Below are 12,017 nucleotides of genomic sequence, written 5' to 3' on the forward strand. Positions count from 1 at the left end.
GAGTTGTAGTCCAACAACATCTGGGGACCTACAGGTTGAGAACCACTGCCCTAGGACATCTTTATATGTTCATATGTATTTTCAGCAGCCATATATCTTCCAAAGCCATGGCAAACAATTATATTTGCTTTAGGGCCATTCTGAGGAACCAGCAGCCATGAGAATGGCCCTGGAGTTGCATAAAGGCTTCTTGGCAAGCACACATGGCTCATGGCCAATAGCCTGGCAATTCCCATCTTAGAATAGTGCCAGGCTAGCAAGATTGCTTCTTCCTTCCCTTCTTTTTCGGGTAACTGTTGCAGCAGCACGGCAAATGCAAAGCCTGAAGTAAGTATAAAACACAGAAGTACTGCTGGAAGTGTTAAAATGCAGAGTCAGCTTTTCTTGGCGAACGTTGGCAGCGTCTGTGAAATCAAAGAAAGCCTGCACTGCTCTGTTTTCTTTGAGAAAGAGAAGTTTGGTTAACAGGGCAAGTAGCTAGTCAGAATCCCACTCTAAGGAAGACTCTGCTTACTCTGCTACAGAAGAGGAGTTAAGGTATTGGGAACCAGCGAGTTTCTGAAGTTTCCTGCTCAAACATTCCTCCCATTCAATGTAGCAGGAGAACGAGGCAGGATTCAAATGACCCCTTATAATGTTGCAGCACTATTACAATGCAGGAAATCGGACATTTCAAGAAAAAAAATATTTCTCTTTTTTTCAGAATAACAATATTGCAGCCTTTCTCTCTCTATCTCTCAAAGCCTTATTCAAAGAATTAGAAGAAGAAGAGTTTGGATTTGATATCCCGCTTTATCACTACCCAAAGGCGTCTCAAAGCAGCTAACATTCTCCTTTCCCTTCCTCCCCCACAACAAACACTCTGTGAGGTGAGTGGGGCTGAGAGACTTCAAAGAAGTGTGACTAGCCCAAGGTCACCCAGCAGCTGCATGTGGAGGAGCAGGGAATCGAACCCGGTTCACCAGATTACAAGTCCACCACTCTTAACCACTACACCACACTGGCTCTCCTGAAGTATGTTCAAAATCCTGAAGTATGCTCAAAATAGCAACAAGCCAGGACACCAACACACCAAAAACAGTGCTTGGTACAGTGGTACCTCGGGTTAAGAACTTAATTCGTTCCGGAGGTCCGTTCTTAACCTGAAACTGTTCTTAACCTAAGGTGCCACTTTAGCTAATGGGGATTCTAGCTGCCACCGTGCCACCGCCACACTATTTCTGTTCTCATCCTGAAGCAAAGTTCTTAACCTGAGGTACTATTTCTGGGTTAGCAGAGTCTGTAACCTGAAGCATCTGTAACCCGAGGTACCACTGTATTTGTATTTTGCTTCGGATAATTCCACAAACTTTCCATACCTTATCTTAGTTCTGCATTAGCCTCTCTACCTTGCACAGCAATGCTGCGACCTATTTCTGAGGTCAGCCATTGTGAATACTCCTTTGGGTCCCCTTCTGGTCCTTTGATTTTGGCCTCATTGCCTAATGCCAGACATAGACCTTCTGGCAACATTCACACTACACGTCTAAAGCATTCTTATAGCACTTAGACAGCCATGGGTTGTCATCCCCCAATAACCCTGGGAATTGTAGTTTGTTAAGGAGAGCTTCCTGCAGCCAATCGGAATGCCTTGGTTTCCGAACGTTTTGGAAGTCGGGCAGACTTCCTGAACCAATTCCCTTCGACTTCCGAGGTACGACTGTATGTGCAAACTTGACCACTTCGATCTACAGAACTGGCACTGTTACATGTGTCACATTATACCCATTGGCCCTTGCAACAAATCAATCATTTACTGCAGCAGCAGCCACACTTCGGAACTCTCCGCCTATTGATATCAGACAGGTGCTCTTTTTCAGTACCTGCTAAAAACTTTTTTTTTCCTTTTGGCAAGTCTAAGTTGCCGTAGGTTTTAATCTGGTTTTAGCTTACTGACGATTTCATTTTATTTTTATTTGGAATACTTCTTTCTAACTGTTTCTTTGCTGATAATTTGATTGTTTTATTCTTTTTCTGGCCTTCTTTGAGGTTTTATTAGAATCGTGCAATATACACAAGCTGTAAAACAGGAAAGAAAGCAAACATATGAGTTAGACTGGAAGAGAACCCCCTCTGAGTCACCTCCTTCAGAGTTTGCCTGAAATACCTGCAAGCACGGTGGCGCTGTGGGTTAAACCACAGAGCCTAGGACTTGTCGATCAGAAGGTCGGCGATTCAAATCCCCGCGACGGGGTGAGCTCCCATTGCTCGGTCCCTGCTCCTGCCAACCTAGCAGGTTGGAAGCACGTCAGAGTGCAAGTAGATAAATAGGTACCGCTTCAGCGGGAAGGTAAAACAGCGTTTCCGTGCGCTGCTCTGGTTCGCCAGAAGCGGCTTAGTCATGCTGCCCACATGACCCGGAAGCTGTATGCTGGCTCCCTCGGCCAATAGAGCGAGATGAGCACCGCAACCCCAGAGTCAGCCACAACTGGACCTAATGGTCAGGGGTCCCTTTACCTTTTTACCTTTACCCTGCTACAGGTTAGCTAGCGTCTCCCTGCTACTTCCGTCCAAAATGAGCCATGCATTAATGTAAAAAATTATGGCTTCCACTTGTGGCTAATGGCAGCTCCTGCTGCAAGCTCTCCCCCTGAGGCTGTTACCATCACTGTTCCCACATTCCAAGGAATCATCTGAGAAGTGGGGGGAGGGGAATGGAGGACAGCAGGCAGGAGAAAAGGCAGACCCAAAGGGTACTATTACATGCTCAGGAAAGTATGACTTTGGTGCCTGCAGCTGCAACACAGAAGCCCTGCTGATGCAAACGATTAATAAGAATTAATAAGAGATTATGGGTCGGGCTTTCACCTCTCTACTTATGTGTCAATTGCAATTGAAAGAATCCTAAGCAAATTATAAGGAAAATATGGACATGAATGGAGCCTCACTTATGCAGCTACCTCATTCTAAGCATTTCAGGCAAAGCGAGAATTAGGGCAAAAGCAGCCCAGACTGTTTGACACACTGATTTGTGCTTGGGGAGGAAAGGTTTCCTTCCTTTTCCTTTTTCTAGTTTAAAAGCCACTGAGTCTGCTGACAATTTCAAGGGCACAGCAGCAGCACTGTGGCCACCAGTAGTTTTAAACTGTGGGGGGGGGGAAACTAAAAAATAAAACTGCATTTAGAAAGGAAAGTCAGTTACCATGGGAAGCCCCCTGCCAAACAATTGCTTTGGGCTCATACAGCAGTCCCCAACACAGAGTTCTTCCTTCTGTCCTTTTTATTAAGAATTCATTGCAATCTTTGCTCAAGGTGGTATTGGGGCAATTATATACGATTCGATTTTCAGTATTGCAGGATGCTTTCAGGGTAGAAACACACTTCTAATTGGTGCATGTTCTCTTCAACCAGGCCTTTGGGCAGTTAATATTCTAAGGCCTTTTAAATGTGTTTGTGGGAGGCGGGGCATTGTTTTGTTGTTTCAGCCTTAACTAATGATCCTGCTTTCAGTATCGCTTAAGTTTCAGGGTAGACACACACTGCTTCACTTCCACTTGCTGCATGTCCCCTAACTCTCTGCTGAAACCCTGCAACTTTTCATATGGCAGTAATGCACTAACTTTAGGGAAGCATCACAGAACAACTAATAAATTGGAATGATGTGCAGATAGCCTAGTTTAGATCCACCACTATTATTGTGCCAATAGCCTATCATAGAACGCACCTCCAAAAAACCCCCCACAAAACCAGTAACATCAATCTGGAGAGGCTCACTGCCACTCCCAGTTATGAAATGGTTGGAGGCGGTTTCCATGCTGGGTAAACACTTCCAGTGTCGTTCTGCCCGGACACTGAGGTCCAGCGCCGAGGGCCTTCTGGCGGTTCCCTCGCTGCGAGAAGCCAAGTTACAGGGAACCAGGCAGAGGGCCTTCTCGGTAGTGGCACCCGCTCTGTGGAACGCCCTCCCACCAGATGTGAAAGAGGAAAACAACTACCAGACTTTTAGAAGACATCTGAAGGCAGCCCTGTTTAGGGAAGCTTTTAATGTTTAATAGACTATTGTATTTTAATATTCTGTTGGAAGCCGCCCAGAGTGGCTGGGGAAGCCCAGCCAGATGGGTGGGGTATAAATAAATTATTAATTATTATTATTATTATTACACACAAAGCAGTGGAGCCAGAAAAGGGGACGGGCAGGTCTTTAAGCAGCAGAAAGAATAATGTGCAGGAGACTGGAGCCAGGCATTGAGAAAAGTGACTGGTGCAACAGACATGGGAGGGGATAAAGTTCTGCACACTTTTCCTTTCGATGCTACAAGATCTCCCCTTCCTAGCCTTATATGTGATGCCAGTTCTTGGAAGCAGGGGGTTGGGGCAAGATGCCCTCCTTGGACCCCCTCACTGAGTGAGCTCACCTTATCACGCCTGGCAGCACCGGCCCCTTCAAATACGTTTTTTTGTGAGTGGCCCAATCCACCCTGAACAACATGGCAAGCTGGGTACAGGTGGCTGCACCAGTTATTTCCTCTTAATTCTGGTTATATGCTCAGGGAAGTCAGGTAAGAAAGGAGATGGGCAGCCTGAGGGGCTCCAGGGACTGCAAATGGACCATTCTCCATAAGATGGGCCTCAGCAGATGTTGATCTCCCAGTCCTGCATCCAGTCTGGTCCTCAGGTCAACAGCTGGCTGGCTTTGCTGTGTCCCTGTGCACCAAGAACCTTGGAAACTGCTGAAAGCTTGATGCTAAGAGGCCAATACAAGTCTCAGCTTCCATATCTGCATACAGTCAATCTCCACCTCTTTAATTCTTTTTGCCCGAGCAGGCTCTGCCTTGCAAGTCAAGTACAAAGCCTGGGATGGAGCAGCCTGTTAGGCAATTTTCTTTCTGTGCATTAAGGAAATATTGATTGATTGAACAAGCTGGAATAAATCAAGCTAGCCAGGAATTCTGGCTAGGATCAAGGGATGGAAACTGCTTTGTTTGCAACTGCCTTGTACTCCCAGTTCCTTGCGGCACTCAGCACCCTAAATGACTGGAGTTCCTTGCAAGAACTAAAATGAATTTTGCTTTATCCAAGCTAGATAAAGCTACTTCTTGAATTATTTCTGTTGTTATTGGAACAGGCCATTTGAGCATCAGATGCTTGAAAGCAGAAAGACACAAATTAATAATATAAAAAGCTGTGCCACAGGTTCAAATAGCACAGTGCTATCTACACTGACAGGCAGCCTCCAGGTTTGGGGGCAGAGGCATAGCTGTCAACCGTCCCTTATTTGGCAGGAAAGTCCCTTATCCCAGCGCCGTGTCCCGCTGCTGTCCCTTATTGATGATGTCCCTTAAATTTCCTGGGTTTCAAAGGAAGCAGCTCCTCTCCCTCCCTCCCTGCCGGCCAGTCTAAGAACGACTGGGGGGTGGAGTTTGCATGCCTTGTGCCGATCAAATCAGCTGCGTTGCCTGGGGACTCGCCTTTGCTCAACACTTCCCAGCGGAGAGGTGACAGTGGTTTTCCTTGCTGCATCCCCTTTGCTGGGTTGCTGCGCTGTGGGAACCACCGCTTGAGGCTTCGTTTGGCTGTTGGCTGGGCTTTCTGCCTTTGGCTTGGAGGGGCTCAGAAGTTGAACATACCTGTGCTACGAAAATCCCTTATTTTGGCTGCTGATCCCTTATTTTCGAGGCTGCAAGTTGACAGCTATGGGCAGAGGACTTTTTCAACTTTACCTGCAGAGGCTGGAGACTGAACCTGAGATCTTCTGCAGGGAAAGTATGTACTGAACCTGCCACTCAGCCAGCTCGTCTCACTCCTTCTCTAGCCTCAACCTACTGTTTAGAAATGCAACCATCTTTGTTACCATGAAACCTCTGGGTGTAGGACAGGGCGTGGGAACATATTGAAAGCACACAGTGCTAAGGGCTGGCTTGGAGAGTGGGAGGAACAAGCTGGCACATGGAAGAGCAGGGCAGCAGAAGCAGAATATGAGCAAGCCAAGAATTAAGTGCTTGGAATCAAGAAGCAGAGGGAGGCGGGAGGCGTCAATGCCGAGGCAGAGACCACACGGCCAAGCGCCACCTAAATTCCTACGGCAAAAGAGACATACCTTAGTGTCTAAAGGCAGGAAAGGGAGATGGAGACCTTTAAAATGCTGGTGCTTGGCCACCTATGGATGGGAAGACTTGAGGCTCTGCAGCTGAACGCCAACTCCTCCTGCTGCCGCTCTCCCTCCTTAGGTGCTCTTGTCTGCAAAGTCTCCGCTTCATCTGGAGCTCAGAGAAAAGGCAGTGCAGGGAGGGCTTGAATCCCCAGTTTCACACCTGCCAAACATTTGAGAAACCAAGAGAGGTTGATTTAAGCTCTTCAATCTGGCAATTGCTAAGATTAAAAGCTCTCCTCCCCCACCCAAAAAACCCCACAATTCTTATTATTATTGCTGTGCGCTATTACTTATATAGCACCATCAGTATACATAATTGATTCCCAGCTTTCTGCTATCAGCTTGCAATCTGGGAAAAACTTGCAATGTAGAACAACTAATATGATTTGCATACTTGGGACCCCATAACAAAAGGCAATGCTAACAGAAGGTTTCCCCAAAGCAAAGACTTGTTTTCCTCAGGACTGCAGCAGAGAAAAGGGTGGCATAGCTGTCAACGTTTCCCTTTTTTTAAGGGAAATTCCCTTATTCCAAATAGGAAAGGGGAAAGTTGACAGCTATGAAGGGTGGGTCTTCGCACACACACCCCTCCCATGCCTGCTCAATCTCATTGATATTATTAGCTCCAACTGATACAATTTCCTTTTTAAAATAAAAATAAAAAAATACCCTGCTCATTAGATTCAGGTGCATTTATTTTCACATCCAATTTGGCCCTTGGTTTTGCATCAAAATACATCATCAAAATGCAAAATGCATCAGCCATCAACTTTCTCTGGTTTTCTTTGCAAAATCTTAACAACAGCAATGGACAGCCTCCCCTGACTCTACATTACACAGACTTCCTTTCGGCTATGGCAAATCTAATTAAATTCATTCTGTATACTGCCCATAATTGAGTTGGATGCAGGCCGAAAATGTACTGTACTGAGAGTACAGCGAACAGGTTAAAAACACTCCAGAAATACACAGGCATTGCTGGCAAGATGCAATACTCTGAGGCTATCCTAAAAGAAAATCATGGAGAGGGTGGCAGGTCTCTGATTTCAACGGCCTACTTCCTAGTATATAGATAAGTGGTGAACAATCGAAAAATGGTGGCTGTCAGCAATCATGAAGAGCTCCATTGATGGCGAAGGCCAGTGGAGGGACATCTTCACCCGCAACCCGACCCTCTGTAGCAAGGCAGATCAGGGGTATGGATTGGTCTGTAGGTGAAATAAGAATATTTGCACACCTTCTCCTGTATTTTCACCATCTATTTTTCTCCAGGTGTTTTGGATTTTAAGTTGGGGAGGAGCTCGCTGACACGGATATTTTGGATGTATAACAGACCCTCCAAGTGTCCTTATTTTCCAGGGGTGTCCCTAATTTAGAGAAGCCATCCCGTTTTCTGATTTGATCCCGGAATGTCCCACTTCTCCTTAGGATGTCCCTATTTTCATTGGAGAAATGTTGGAGGATACGGAGTTATCCAACCCCCCAAGCTGTCTGAAGGCAATCCTGTATAGGGAAGTTTTTTTAAAAGTTTAATGTTTTATTATGGTGTGTGTGTGTGTGTGTGTGTGTGTGTGTGTGTTGGAAGTTGCCCAGAATGGTTGGGCAACCCAGCAAGATGTGTGGGGTATAAATAGTAAAATTATCATTATGGAACGGGTCGTCCCTATTTTCATCGGAGAAATGTTGGAGGGTATGGTACAAAGCTTCCAAGGTGTGGTTGGGGGGGGGGACAATGTTTATGGGATGAGGAGAAGCATAATAAGGAAAAGCAAGGGGATGTTTTCTGATGCGAGAAAACTCATCATGGAACGACTAGAATCTGCATATAGATCTATAGTTTTATGGGTCTTCCCCCATAGAGTGTTAAGTTCACCAGTCAACAGAGCTGCCCCTACTATTAGGCAGAGTGAAGAAGCTACCTCAGGTGGCAGGTGTTAGGTATCAGGAAACAACAGCATGGTGTTGGGGGGGCAGAGTGCATGCACCTCACGGCCTGCCTTGCACCCCCTATTCTAGCCTTCTGCCCTCAGGTAAGATGGAGGGCAATGTCTCATCACCAGCGCTGAAAATAAGACTCAAAAGTCAACCTGGTTGGCTTCTCTGGGGGGTATGAGCTGGGCGCCATCTTGTCCTCTGCCTCAAGAAGCAACATGAGTTGAGCTAATCTTGCCAGTAGACAAAATTTAAGTCTCGTGGATTTAAATGAGATTTAATGCTGCTTCAGATATTCTGTGGGCTAAAGCCTCAACGCCTAGAGCTTGCCGATCGAAAGGTCGGCGGTTCGAATCCCCGCGGCGGGGTGCGCTCCCGCTGTTCAGTCCCAGCGCCTGCCCACCTAGCAGTTCGAAAGCACCTCCGGGTGCAAGTAGATAAATAGGTACCGCTTACCAGCGGGAAGGTAAACGGCGTTCCGTGTGCGGCTCTGGCTCGCCAGAGCAGCGATGTCACGCTGGCCACGTGACCCGGAAGTGTCCCCGGACAGCGCTGGCCCCCGGCCAATAAATGTGAGATGGGCGCACAAACCCCACAGTCTGTCAAGACTGGCCCGTTCGGGCAGGGGTACCTTTACCTTTACCTTTACCTTTACAGATATTATGAATTCCCTCCACAGAAAGCACTTCCATGCAGGGAATTAAAACATCAGCCACGCCGACTGTAAATGTGATAATTACAAACACATCTATTTTTCTGTGTGGATACCTGCTGGGAAACCTTGACAATCTGTGGTTTCTCTGTGTCCTTATAGCAAAACTGCCTCTTCACACTTTTTCTTCTTGTTCTGAATTGCTTTCCATATTAAAAATTCATGTTTCAGGTGATTCTTCAGCACAACTCACTTCCTGGGCTTTCTTCTTCTTCTTCTTCTTCTTCTTCTTCTTCTTCTTCTTCTTCTTCTTGGCATATCCAAGCTAAAGATTTAAACTAAGTTTAAGAACTATTCCCTTTCCCAGGGAATCCTGGGAATCATCATTTGTGGAGGCTATGAACCTCGAAGGAAGAATTCTTAGTACATTATGAACTACAGTTCCCAGAATCCTTTGGGGCAGGGACGGAGAACCTCAAGCCCCTCTCTGTCCCTCAAGACTGACTGCACCTCTTTTTCTCCAGACCATGCCCTTTCTTTACCAAGCTCTCTGCCCTCCTGGAGAAAATTTGCCTGGTTGGGACGTATCAATGAACAGTGATACTACCTTTTGCATTGCCTGGATGGAAAGATGAGTACATAGATAGAAACATCTAATTTTTGCATGGCTGGAATGTACCCCACCATTCAAAGAGGAACAGCTGTCTAGGCTAGAAAGTTCAAGTTCAGCAAAATTCCAAAGGGTAAAGCCTGCATTGCTGGACAGAATGGAGATCATTCAGGTTACAGCATACGCACATTTGCCTATGGCCCCATCCACTACTGGTGTGAGCCCCCCCAAAAGGTTGCCTGTGATGTAATGTGGACCCCAAGTGGAAAATGGTTCCCCACCCATGCTTTAGGAATAGCCACAACAGGTAAAGTTGTATAAATCTGATATATATTGATAATGTAGACCAGGCCTCTGTAAGCAGAACTCGTGATCTTTTATCATCAACTCTTTTTTTATCATCCGCATTTCCTTTTCCAAAGCTTCCTGCAAATTTGTTTACATCAGAGAGCTGTTCTGCTTAGTGTAATGTAACTGTGCACCGAATGTTTTCTGTACAAAATTGATCCAACTGATTACAGGAAAAACCAAATGGAAAGACTTATTGCCTATTTTTTTCGTTGCAGATAAACATAGTATGGAAGCAAAACCGCATGGAATAGTGCCAATTAACTCATTCTCTACAACACACACACACACACACACAAATCTCAGACCTTTTTTCAACCAGAGATAACTATTCGGAAATTTGTCTGCAGTACAAAGAGAGAACATTCCCCAGCTTTCCTCTACGTTTCTCCGACATTCTCACGGTGCAATTCTTGGCAGTAAACTACTGATGCTTATTTATTTATGACTTACTTATTGGGGAAAGGCCGTAGCTCATTGGTAGAGCATCTGTTTTGGATGCAGAAGGTTCTGGGTTCAATCCCTGGAAACTCCAGGCAGGGCTCAGAGAGACTCCTCCCCTGAAATCCTGACTTTCAGCCAGTGAAGGCAACACTGAGCTAGACCGTCTCGCTCAGTACCTGCAGCTTCCTATGTTCCTATGACAGGAGTAGGAATGAGGAGGCAGGCCAAGCGATGCCTGGGGACATTTAAAGGGATCAGCAGCAAACATCGCTGCTCCTTGGCACCGTAAAGTAACGCCTGCCAGTTCCCAGCTTAGCTGCTGCCACACTGGGGGCGACCTAATTCAAATCCCTATTCCCTCTCGACTCTCTAGCAGCGCCATCGCCTCCTCCCACAGCAATTTCGACATCCGATTCAAGGGCAGACAACTGACGAGTCCCAAAGCGAGACGCATCCAGCATTCATCGCCTTGAGGGACGTTCTTTCAGACAGGCAGGTGCTCCAATAACGCAGCACAAAGGCATGGAGTACAAAAAAAAAAAACCCACAATGAAGTCCTTTAGGCTGAGAAACTCCAATAGAATTCAAGCTGGGGACACAGGGAGGCAAGGGAAGAAAATAATTTCTGTGTATTAAGCCAGGAGGGGAGAGAAGACGACTTCCTCGAAATAGGAAGCTCAGCAACTGTTTGCCCTGATTTGAACATGACCTGCCTTTAACCATTTCTTGTGGGGAAAGGGGGTGGGCATGGTCTGTTTTTAACGACAAACAACATTTAAAGAAAGATAGACAGCATCTTAAAAAGTAGAGACATCACCTTGCCAACAAAGGTCCATATAGTAAAAGCTATGGTTTTCCCAGTAGTGATGTATGTAGTGAGTAGTGAGAGCTGGACCATAAAGAAGGCTGATCGCCGAAGAATTGATGCTTTTGAATTATGGTGCTGGAGGAGACTCTTGAGAGTCCCATGGACTGCAAGAAGATCAAACCTATCCATTCTGAAGGAAATCAGCCCTGAGTGCTCACTGGAAGGACAGATCCTGAAGCTGAGGCTCCAATACTTTGGCCACCTCATGAGAAGAGAAGACTCCCTGGGAAAGACCCTGATGTTGGGAAAGATGGAGGGCACAAGGAGAAGGGGACAACAGAGGACGAGATGGTTGGACAGTGTTCTCGAAGCTACCAGCATGAGTTTGACCAAACTGCGGGAGGCAGAGGAAGACAGGAGTGCCTGGCATGCTCTGGTCCATAGGGTCATGAAGAGTCGGACACGACTAAATGACTAAACAACAACAACAACAACAAATTATTTGCACAGGATAGTGCAGCCTTGCACAAGTGACTTTTACACTGCATGGAAGCTCAAACATAATGCCTAAATTAACAGTTAGGGAGACGTCGGGGAAATGAACTGTGGCGTGAATGCAGCCTTAGATGGATTGGAAACATCCATGGATGGTGGAAAACAGGTCTTTAGCTAAATAGAACCTTCAGCTTTAAAGGCAGGATGCCTTATGAGTATGAATTGCTTGCTGGCAAGCAACAAGAGATGCTGTTGTGGGCTTCCTTCAGTAGCATCTGTAAAAAACAACAACAGGATGATGGTCAAGAAAGGCCTTTGGTCTGATCTAGCAGGTCTTTCTGATGCTCTTGAACTGCTGGTAGGCTGCCACATTTCTCTGGTGGGTTGTGATCAACCTGCTGCAATGCAACTTCTGAAAACCTAGCTTGATAATAGTGCATGTTCAGCAAAAATATAGAAAAGACACTTAGTCTTGAGGTGTGGCGAAAAACCAGAATCCAGTGTTTGCCTCTGCAGGCAAAGTGACAGGGTTCTGAGGCCAAACTACACATTACATCATTAAAGTGTTCTCTTTTTTTAATAATGTAATGTGCTGCTT

General features: G+C 46.1%; 1 protein-coding gene across 6 annotated transcripts in view; it reads right to left on the reverse strand.

Annotated features, from left to right (window-relative positions):
- MAPK10 (mitogen-activated protein kinase 10) overlaps positions 1-12,017 on the reverse strand; it is a 247,710-nt gene that overhangs the window by 169,263 nt on the left and 66,430 nt on the right. For 4 of the 6 annotated variants that reach the window (XM_082236532.1, XM_082236535.1, XM_082236531.1 and 1 more), the window contains exon 2: positions 6,077-6,290. The exons of the other annotated variants lie outside the window; for them this stretch is intronic. The gene's annotated coding sequence lies outside the window, so the exon portion shown is untranslated. The remainder of the gene's footprint in view (positions 1-6,076; positions 6,291-12,017) is intronic. 6 annotated transcript variants of the gene reach the window in all.

Source organism: Podarcis vaucheri (assembly GCF_965113315.1).
Source record: "Podarcis vaucheri genome assembly, chromosome: 9".
In the NCBI taxonomy this organism is placed as follows: Eukaryota; Metazoa; Chordata; class Lepidosauria; order Squamata; family Lacertidae; genus Podarcis; species Podarcis vaucheri.